Raw genomic sequence first — 10,028 nt, 5'->3', positions numbered from 1 at the left:
GCAGGGTCAATGCACAGGGAAAAGTGGTGCAAAAAATTGTTCTGTTCAAGGAATTAATTTTACCTGTCCTGGGATGGGTATTCTTCAAGTAGTGTTATAGAATCAATTCTATTGCATTATTTGAAGAATACCCATCCCAGGACAGGTAAAATTAATTCCTCAAATAAGTTTGTGCAAAATATAAGTTTGGATTAGTATAATGAGATTGAACACATCAGATGAATAATATTTATTATATCGATTTCAAGTTATAACATTCTTAGATTCAACATGAATCCCATATGTTTAACATGAAGTGTTTGTACATCATTTAAGGTGAAATGATTTAAACTGGCGAAAATATATAAATGCATGCAGTTACCTCCCTTGCATTTGATGCAGTTCTTTCATAAATAACAATCGCGTCAGTAGACAAGCGAAGCGTGCAGAAGTTTTTCTATCTACAGAAAGTTCCGTCTATTTTCTCATCGTTTGTAAAATCGTATTCAGATTTTAATTTTTAGCTATATTCATAAAATTCTCAGTGCAAAGACATTTAGATAATTAATAAAACAACTCATGTTCAAGTGTTCAGGTATATTAACTTTTCTAAGCCATTTCTTCTTTTGAACGTCATAGGAAATACAGTGTTAGTTAATGTACCGACCCCAACCAATTACTAGGTGTATCAGAATTTTGGGGGAATTTTTGACACCCCTAACAGAAAACTGCGAATAAAATATAAAAAAAAAACTTCTAATTTCTCTTTTTAAAGTGGGTTGTTTATTTTCTGTATGGAATATACTTAAAAAATAAACTATTAAAGTGGTTTAAAAAATAATAGAAATATTTTTTATTTTTTAAAAAACTGTTTACAAAGTACCGGTGCGGCGGTGCGCGTTCAACCAGCCATTTTTTTTTTTTTTTTACCTATGAAAAGCGAATTTTACGAGTGAAATTTTTTTCAATTTTTAAACTTTAAAAATCTATCAAAATTTTTCTATTGGCTCAATTTTTGCGATATTTACAGGGCCAATGTGAAATTCTATGCTCTTTCTAATAAACCGAATATAATATTTTAGGCAAACGTTTTTTTTTTAAATTCACCCCCCCATTTTGAAATGTCTTAAAATTTAAATAATTAATTTACTCACCAAAGTTTTATATATCACAAATTGAAGATAAAAGATCATTAAATAAAATATTCTAATTTAAAACAACAAAAAAAGAGAAGTGTTTTTGTTTTTTTTTAAATTTACCTATAAAGTCCAAGGTGTTAAACCTTTTTTTTTAAAAAAACACGTTGATTTTTTTTTTTTTTTTTTTAATGAAAGCTCATGTTATGCTTGTATCGTCAAGTAAATACCGGACGCTGACGACAATTTTTTCTATTTCATTCAATGTTTTCTTTTTTAGATATTTAAAAAAATAAAGATTCACTCGATAAAGTAGAAAGAATATATAATAATCCAAAACTAGTGTAATTCATTAAGAGAATTTTAAAAAAAAATAATCAGTCGACTGGATTTTTTGTTTAACGGCAAAAATTTATAAGTGAATGTGTGCTTTTTTTAACTACGGAAGCCTCAAAATACTAATTTTGGCTAACAGCACGCAATAAAAAAAGAGACATTAATTATGTCCATTTGGCAAATCCGTATTTGATAAGTTGCAAATTAGCAGCAGCGCCGCTTTAAGCTAATGACGCAAAATGAGTTACGAAAATGCGATTTTCTGAAGCCCTTGCTTTAAAAGATTCTTTTATTTCAAAAATACATGGAATATAAAATATAAATATGGACAATTCTTATAGATGAAGAATTGAAGCAGCCATTGTTTAGTTTTTTTTTTACAGGTAAGTGATTTTTTGGCATTTATATATATTTAAAGAATTTGTTGAATTTCGTGAAATCTTTTTTAAGAAAACCGATGAAAAATATATTGTATTTTTTTTGATTAAACCTTTCATTATTTTAAAATTTGGTTTTTACTCATTTTATTGAAAAAAATATTACGGTTTGAAATTACATTTTCATATTGATTATAAGCTTCGAAACAGAGAGAGTCTATATAATCAGATGTTTATTCAAGTTTTCAATGGCGGTTTCTGATACTCCTAGTGTTGTAACAGGTCGGGAGGCGGTATGGAGGCTCACCAATTGACTATACAACTATAAGGTAGACACAAAGGCAAAAATATAACAGCAATAGCAAAAGTAGAATGAAAACATTGAAATTCATTTAAAGACGACGAATTGTCTTTTATTTGCCAAGAAAATAAATGCTAGTGGCAAATTCTAAAGGCCTGGAGATCATCGTCAGTCTAAGTAAGACAGAATCAGCTTCTGGAATGGGACAGTTTGATATCAGTAAACACTGGAGGAGATAACTAGACAACAGTGAATACTGAAACAACGCTTCTGGACTATACGTAAAATTTGTCGCTATGTGCAATGACAGTTATCCCCTGGGTCATAGTTACAAAGGTACAAAAAAAAATGCAACAATAAAAACAAGAAAGAAGCAAGAAATCACCGTCAAAAAGACAAAATAATTTATTGAAAAAAAGGGTAAAAAAAAAAAAAGAAAATGTGAAATATTCACTCGCACCTATAACTGCTAAATTTGTCCCTTTAGCAAGGTCCAACAGACCTTAAGTAATTATAAAAAAAAAAACATTAGAGAGAGTGCGGAATAGAAGAAGAAAAGAGAAAGAAAGATAGAAAGAAGACACTTACTGAAGCACATTTTACAATGGATGACATTTCATCTTTTTACGTGATGATGGAAATAAGTCAACAGAAGTTACTTTCCCTTAATCGTCAATTTTATACATAAAGTATTATCTCTTCTATTCTATCTATCTATCTATCTATTCTTTCTTTTCTATCTTCTTCTATCTTCTATCTATCTATCTTTCTTCTTCTTCTATCTTTCATCTATCTATCTTCTATCTTCTATCTATCTATCTATCTATCTTCTTCTATCTTCTCTTCTTCTTCTATTCTTCTTCTATCTTCTATCTATCTATCTATCTATCTATCTTCTTCTTCTATCTTCTTCTTCTTCTATCTATCTATCATCTTCTTCTATCTTCTTCTTCTTCTATCTATCTTCTTCTTCTATCTTCTTCTTCTATCTTCTTCTATCTTCTTCTATCTATCTTCTATATAAATAAAATGAACTCATTTTTCCCCCGTGTGAGTTTGACCTTAATAGGATTAAAAATCAAGACATTACATGCAAATGTAATGTGCACAAACTGCAGCACAGGATCTGAGGTGTGCTATAGGCCTATTACTCTTACACTACCTCGATAAGCGTACATTTCTATATTTTTCCCGGTAAGAGTTCACTGCCAAAACCAGTTAGAATCAATGGAAGTTGTAAAATCTTTTCTCTCTATTAAATTCCTACTACTCCTGCTACCACTTAACACCGCTGAGAACACGTCCACAAGGAACAGTAGGAATAAACACCGTTTGGGAATCGTAAAGGATTATTAAAGCCATTTTTTTCCATTTTTTTCTTTTTCTATTTTTTTTTTTGCTTCTACGTACTGCAAGAGTACCACTTCTTACATTTCCGCATTTTTTTTCCCCCTCTTTGTGGGAGTCGATTGCTGTACTAAGAATATAAGAAACATGCATTTTCTCTTTTTATTAGACTTTTCCATTACAGCAAATTCAGCCACAGCAACGTGTGGCAGGGTACAGCTAGTGTATAAAATAAAAAGGGATTAAATTGTATAATGTTGCAGTTTCATAAAGTACAATTTTTTTTTTTTGTTTTTACCCGTGTAAGTTTTCAGTTGTGGACTGATTAGCATGTAGTTCGGTAAGAACACATTAAAATGTTCTCAATTGCGGGTGATAAGAATGCTGTTCATGTGAAAAGCAATTTCTGCTTCCACCCAAACTATTTTCCCACGTGTGTGTGTGTGTGTGTGAGATACCATCACAGAGAATAGAAAAAGGAGCCTCAAACATAGTTCGTCACTAGCTGTCTGGTTGTGCCAGTCTCCAGCAAGTTTCTTCTTGGCTTGATCGACTCTCGTTCAGCTTTGATTCCAATTCTCCAATCTCTGAGATTTCTGATACGCCAACTTGCTGTTAACTGTCCCAATCTGGCAACTGTCCTCAACTGTCTAAAACTCAAGACTGTCTGGAAATTGTCCCTAACTGTCAAATAACTGGTACAAAACTAACTCTAAATATATTGACCTCTATATCAGGTCCTTGGTCTCAATTGCTGCCACACCTTGATTAATAATCCTATCTCAGCTGCTTTTGTGTGCCTTGGTGAACATCTTCATTGTTTTCTTAATAACTTTACTTCCTATACTTTTGATTTGCTGACGAACTTATTGGCTCTTTTTTTTTTCACTTTCTAACACTTTGGGGGGGGACTGTAGAAGGACGTCGATAGTATCACAATACATGTACGTCAGTGGACTCATTCTATGTTGTATTCTCGTTTCATAACTCTTTTCAGTGTTTTTTTTTTTTTGTGTTGATGAAACTGTACTAATAAAATTGATCAAAATTGTAAAGAAGTTTGTGCTTTTAGCCAAAAACTTGGTGACTTTTTTTAGCAAGCAAGCTAGTAGGCTGGATATTGATGCAGCGATCTTACTATAAAATGATGAGCTGATATCTTCCATCGCCAAATATTATTTAAAACTCTCAAATTAACTAGGATTTGTTTACATTATCCCCACATGTTGTCTAAGAACTCCTAATTATCAAAACCTCACATTATGTCTATCTTTACTAAAATTTCTGCAGCAATTGAAATCCAACTTCAAATCTTTCCTTTATTACTTGATTAAACTAACCAATCAGATATCAGCTTTCACAAGGAACTTCTCCTAACCACCATGATGGACAGACAAATCTCCTGTCAATCATACTGCATAATTTGTTGCATATGAAAGTCATATGCAATTTAGCATGAACTTTAGCCAACAGTCATTTTTTAAATTTATATTTACTAAGTTTATAAAACAGTGATAAAATCAGTGCTTAGAAAGACCTTCAGTCTGTAGTGGAATGGGGACAAAAATGGATGATCATATTCAATGCTGCCAAAACTAAGCTTCTTTCCTTTAAAAACTATAAGAAACCTGCTCAATGATTAATAACCATGGCTAATGGCACATTACCTGATTGGTTAGTTTAATCAAGTAACAAAGGAAAGATTTGAAGTTGGATTTCAATTGCTGCAGAAATTTTAGTGACGATAGACGTAATGTGAGGTTCAAACTCCTCGGCTTAACATTCACAGGGAACATGAGCTGGAACAGATACATTGAATGCATTGTTAAGGCTGCTGCAGAGCAAGTGGGCTCTCTCTACCATGCTAGAAAATTACTTACGCCTGAGAGTATCCTGTATCTCTATAAGGCCACCATTCGCCCATGTATGGAGTGTTGTTGCCTCATTTGAGCCAGTGCATCTATAGGCATATGCTTTTCGAACTGATATATGAATAGGTATGTCATGCACACACGCACACGAATGTTACTCAATACACACCGGTTATTTGTCCTTGCTGTAGTTTCCAATGTGTCCAACAGGTGTCGTCTCTACTTTCTGGTTTTCATTCTCTATTCACCTCCATTCTCTATCTCTTTTTTGCTTGAATCATCAATGTAGACGGATGTACATTCTGTGTGCCTCGACAGGCGTAACCTTCGTTTTCAGGTAAGACGACACATGTATACATTAACAAACTTGTGTGAACACTGGACACACAACGAACATACAACAAACATTACAAGTTAAAAAGCATGCTTATGCGTTTACATCCGCACACACGCGTGTACACGCACACATGTGTGTACACACACACACATAATCTCTTTTTTTTTACCGTGTCCATTTGATAAAATATATTCTTTTTCTATATTGTAACTCGGTAATCGTTGTCTCATGCAGAAGTTCAAGTGTAATGTAAACAGACATGTTGCTGCTCAACTCCCTACATATTACCCCTACAAATTATGTCCCAAATAGTAGCCCCTTACATCAACTGGCACGGTGCCTTACTTGGGGGGAAAATGCAATTAAAAAAAAAAGTTTTTAACACAATCAACTTTATGATTACTTTTTCTTTTTTCTTCGTATTCTAAAATGGATGAAATACTTGTCCCAGTTCATAATGCCAATAGAAGAGATCAAACCTCCAAAATACTTCAAAGCAATCCAAAACATATTAATATAATAAGAAACTGTAAAAGTAGAGATTACATAACTGAAGTTATGGGATTTGAAAATTTTTAATTTTATAGAATGAAGCTCGAAATTCATTCAAATTTTTAGGAATCCGTAAAAATTTGTCTGTAAAAACAAAACATATAGCAGTCATAAATATGGACTTATTTACTCTTGCAGAAAAATTTCCTTGTTAGGTGATTTGGTTAAATATTGACCAATCAGCTTGCAGAGTGTATTGATTTCAGCATTACCCTGAAGAACTACTTCGGCCCCTTTGGAAATTATGGTCAGTCAACAGAGAGATCTCTGAAACAATGAGGAAAGACGTCTCCTTTCTCTCTCTCCTCTCTCTGTTCACTGAATGCTCAAGCATTGAGCATCTTTGCCTGAAAATAACTGCTGACAAACTTTTGGGGATCCAAAGAACTTTTTAACTTTTCATTTCTTCATTTGGACACTGTCCAGCTTTCTTCCACCTTTACTGAACGGTGTAGGTAATTGAATAAACCCTTTCTTATAACAGCAGTTAAATATTTTTTTTTTTACTAAAGAGTCACCACTTATCAAGGCAAAAAGGCCACTTGAGGATAAGAATTAATGAGTGTTAGATGGCCACCGAGACAACATCATGATGATTTGTAATGATGGTGGTGTGTGGGCAAAATTTGATTATTTAAGAGGGCGGCTCAACAAGAACTTATTTATGTTGGAATTGAAAACGAACATGTTATTATAGTCAGCCGAGAAGCAGCCTCACTGTATCATGTTCCACAGAAGGATAGTTCTAGGAAATAAACTTTGCACATGGAAGTTTTGTTTAGTTTTAGGCAAAGAGAGAGAGAGAGAGAGAGAGAGAGAGAGAGAGAGAGAGAGAGAGAGAGAGAGAGAGAGAGAGAGAAATTATTTACAGTTGTTATAAATAGATGAGTTTTTGTTGTAAATGTTTTACAGGAGTGGTGACCATAGATTGAAGCTCAGTCGAGCACCTGCCATAAAAATATAGGGAAAATCTGAAAGTAAGTGCCAGGGATCACCACCCAAATACTTCAACGCAATAAAAATAAATATGATTTCTAGAGAAAAAATATCCATGTTAAAATAAAGCTTACGTGACTAAAATTAAGTGTTTAGGAGAATGTCAGTGGGAATGAAGGGTTCGCCCTAAGAGGATCTTAAAGAATCAAAATTTGTTCAAATGTTAAAAGTGAGGCGGTTTAAATTTCATGAAAATCTAAGGAAAACAAATGTTCAGTATGTATATGAGGTGCGGGGGGGGGGCGATATGCTCCCGAGAAAAGCATCAAGTAAAAATAATATAACTCCTTTGTAACAATGTACACGAGAAAGGTTTCATTAGCAAATTTCAAGTTAAGCTTAAACAGACACACACAGATCTAAAAGATTTATTTTGGAAATTAAAAACATTTTAAAAGCTAAACCCTTTCTTAAGTCTAATTCTTTGCACCTTAATTTCAAAATGAATAAATCACACACAATAATGGAAGTATACGTTTTTAAAAGTAGTCGATCTCATCTCGAGTTGTTCGCAATGAGGGTTAAAGGGAGACAACAATGAATGAACACTAAAAATTTAACAGAAAATAAAATGAGAATAGAATCTCATATATATAAATTATATGGAAAAATGCGTGCATGAAAAGTAATATTCTTAAGATTTTATTAAACCTGGAAAAGTAAAGGACAAGAAATTCAACCTGGAAAAGTAAAGAACAAGATATTCTAGTAAAGTAAAAAATAAGAATTTTTTAGACTTAAAATATTGCAGCTAAAAATAAAATTTGAATATTGATAAATATTTTATTTATTATTTGCATATGTTGTTGTTTATTGTTGAGTTAGAAAGGGTGTCAGTCGCTGGATTGAACTCATTTCCCCCCTATTATTTGCATATATTTATGTAGTGAAAATTGTTTGAATAAAATTAATTCATTAGTTAGTTAGTTAGTAGATGGAATTAATAATTTTATAATTTACATAAAAATTAATAATTTTATTATATCATAATTAGGATCATTTAATTCATTATATCATAATTAGGATCATTTAATTCACATACGAAGTCTGCATAAATTAAAATATCATATTTAGCATATTTTATGACCTGGCAACGCTGGGTACTCCGAATATACTTTGGTTCTGAGATTGAAGTAATTTTAAATAAAAAATAAAAGATACATCTGAAAAAGTTTGAAGATTACATTGATTGAAACTTATAAATAACATTCAAAATGAGAACAGTAGTCCAGAGAATCGAAATGATACAAATAATAAATCCTCATCTCAAAATTTCAGAAATATAATTTGACTTATTATTTTCACATAGACATGTTACTTTTTCATTTTTGGAATGATTTTCCTATGATGGCGTTTCATAAATAAAGCATGTGATGAATCAGTTCTCGTCTTACCCATTCATTATCACAACTATCTTATCCAATAACCCTCATAACATAACATGGTGTTAGAATTAGGATTATAAGGATACACTTATACTAAAAATGAAACAAATTGGAAAAATGAATGAGCCATAATATTTGTTTTTCTCCAAGAGGATTTAAAAAATAGAAATGAACACATGGTTAGCTGCCTAACACTAAGGTAAGATAATTATTTTTATACCAAAATAATAAGATTTAGCATGGCAACTTCATCTCAAGTTCCTCCACCAACAATAAATTGGTCCAACACACAGGGCTCCTTCAGTCTTTGACAGCCTATGGATACCCACGAAGGGGTGCCTGCGCATGAAATTTTTTTGTGGCAGGAGGTGCGCAACCTCCAACCACACATCTCCTGAGTCGACATTGTTAAATACCAGTGGCAATTGAAGTGTATGTACAAGACGACTGGAAACAAATGCCGAGATTAGCGGAGAGCACATACAGCACCTAGAATTTCCAAATGAGCACCCATCTGGTACTAACCAGGCTCAACGTTGCTTAACTTCAGTGATCTGACGAGAACCGGTGTGTCAACGTGATTATGCCATATAATGTCAGCATAAACCTTGCTAAATCAATGGATAGATTTATTTGGCAAGTCAGGCTCTATTTTGAAGGTCCCATGTGCAACATCAATGACAATATCAAGCTTAGATATCTTTTGTTATGAGTCGGTGTTGAGGGACAAGAAATAAGTGACACATTTGTTTTTGACATGAAGAAGAAAGGACAGTCAAAACTACATTAAATACTTTAGACAGTATGTGAACCCAAGTTTGAATTTTCATGTTGCAAGACACGAATTGTTGCAGTGCAAAATAGGGTGTCCATTTGTAAAAGGTTTTAAACTATAATCCTTTCATACATACTGTTGTTCTATAGCAAGTTCTCGTAAATTTTAATTTGACCAATTTTTTTGTTTTTGTTTTTATGAGTGTCAGAGACATCTAGGGATATGGTTAGGGATATGTTTTATCTCCGTTATTAGTTGTTATAGGCTTTTTTGAAGTCAAGTCAATTTGAAAACACATGATTAAAAAATAATTTAGATCACATGCATAGAAATTCTATAGAAATTATGCATGAAAAGGTTTAAATGAAAAAATATGTTCTAAATTTGATTCATCTCTTAACTCATTTAACATTTTTCACACCCTTTTGCTACTTTGTAATTTTGTATCTTTTTATTTGTATAATGTTTTCTAATACCCTCTGACAGCTTTATTCTCCTGATAGCTTTCATTATAACCTATTTTTAAAATTTAAAATTTTTTGTGTTGTTATTTTTTTTTTTTTCATTTTGAAAAAAGTTAACTCCTTTAAAAAAAAATGTCTAATTAAAAAAATTAAATTAAATTAAATTTGTTAC

The 10,028-nt window shown here is 32.2% G+C and overlaps 1 pseudogene; it reads right to left on the bottom strand.

Moving 5' to 3' along the window:
• Positions 1-9,094: 9,094 nt before the first annotated feature.
• LOC145252927 (5S ribosomal RNA) lies at positions 9,095-9,211 on the bottom strand (annotated as a pseudogene).
• Between the last annotated feature and the right edge of the window lie 817 nt (positions 9,212-10,028).

Source organism: Euprymna scolopes, chromosome 29, assembly GCF_053919585.1.
Source record: "Euprymna scolopes isolate OS-2025 chromosome 29, ASM5391958v1, whole genome shotgun sequence".
NCBI classification, from domain to species: domain Eukaryota; kingdom Metazoa; phylum Mollusca; class Cephalopoda; order Sepiida; family Sepiolidae; genus Euprymna; species Euprymna scolopes.
The sequence above is the reverse complement of the archived record's forward strand: the minus strand, read 5'-3'. Positions and strand labels throughout refer to the sequence as shown.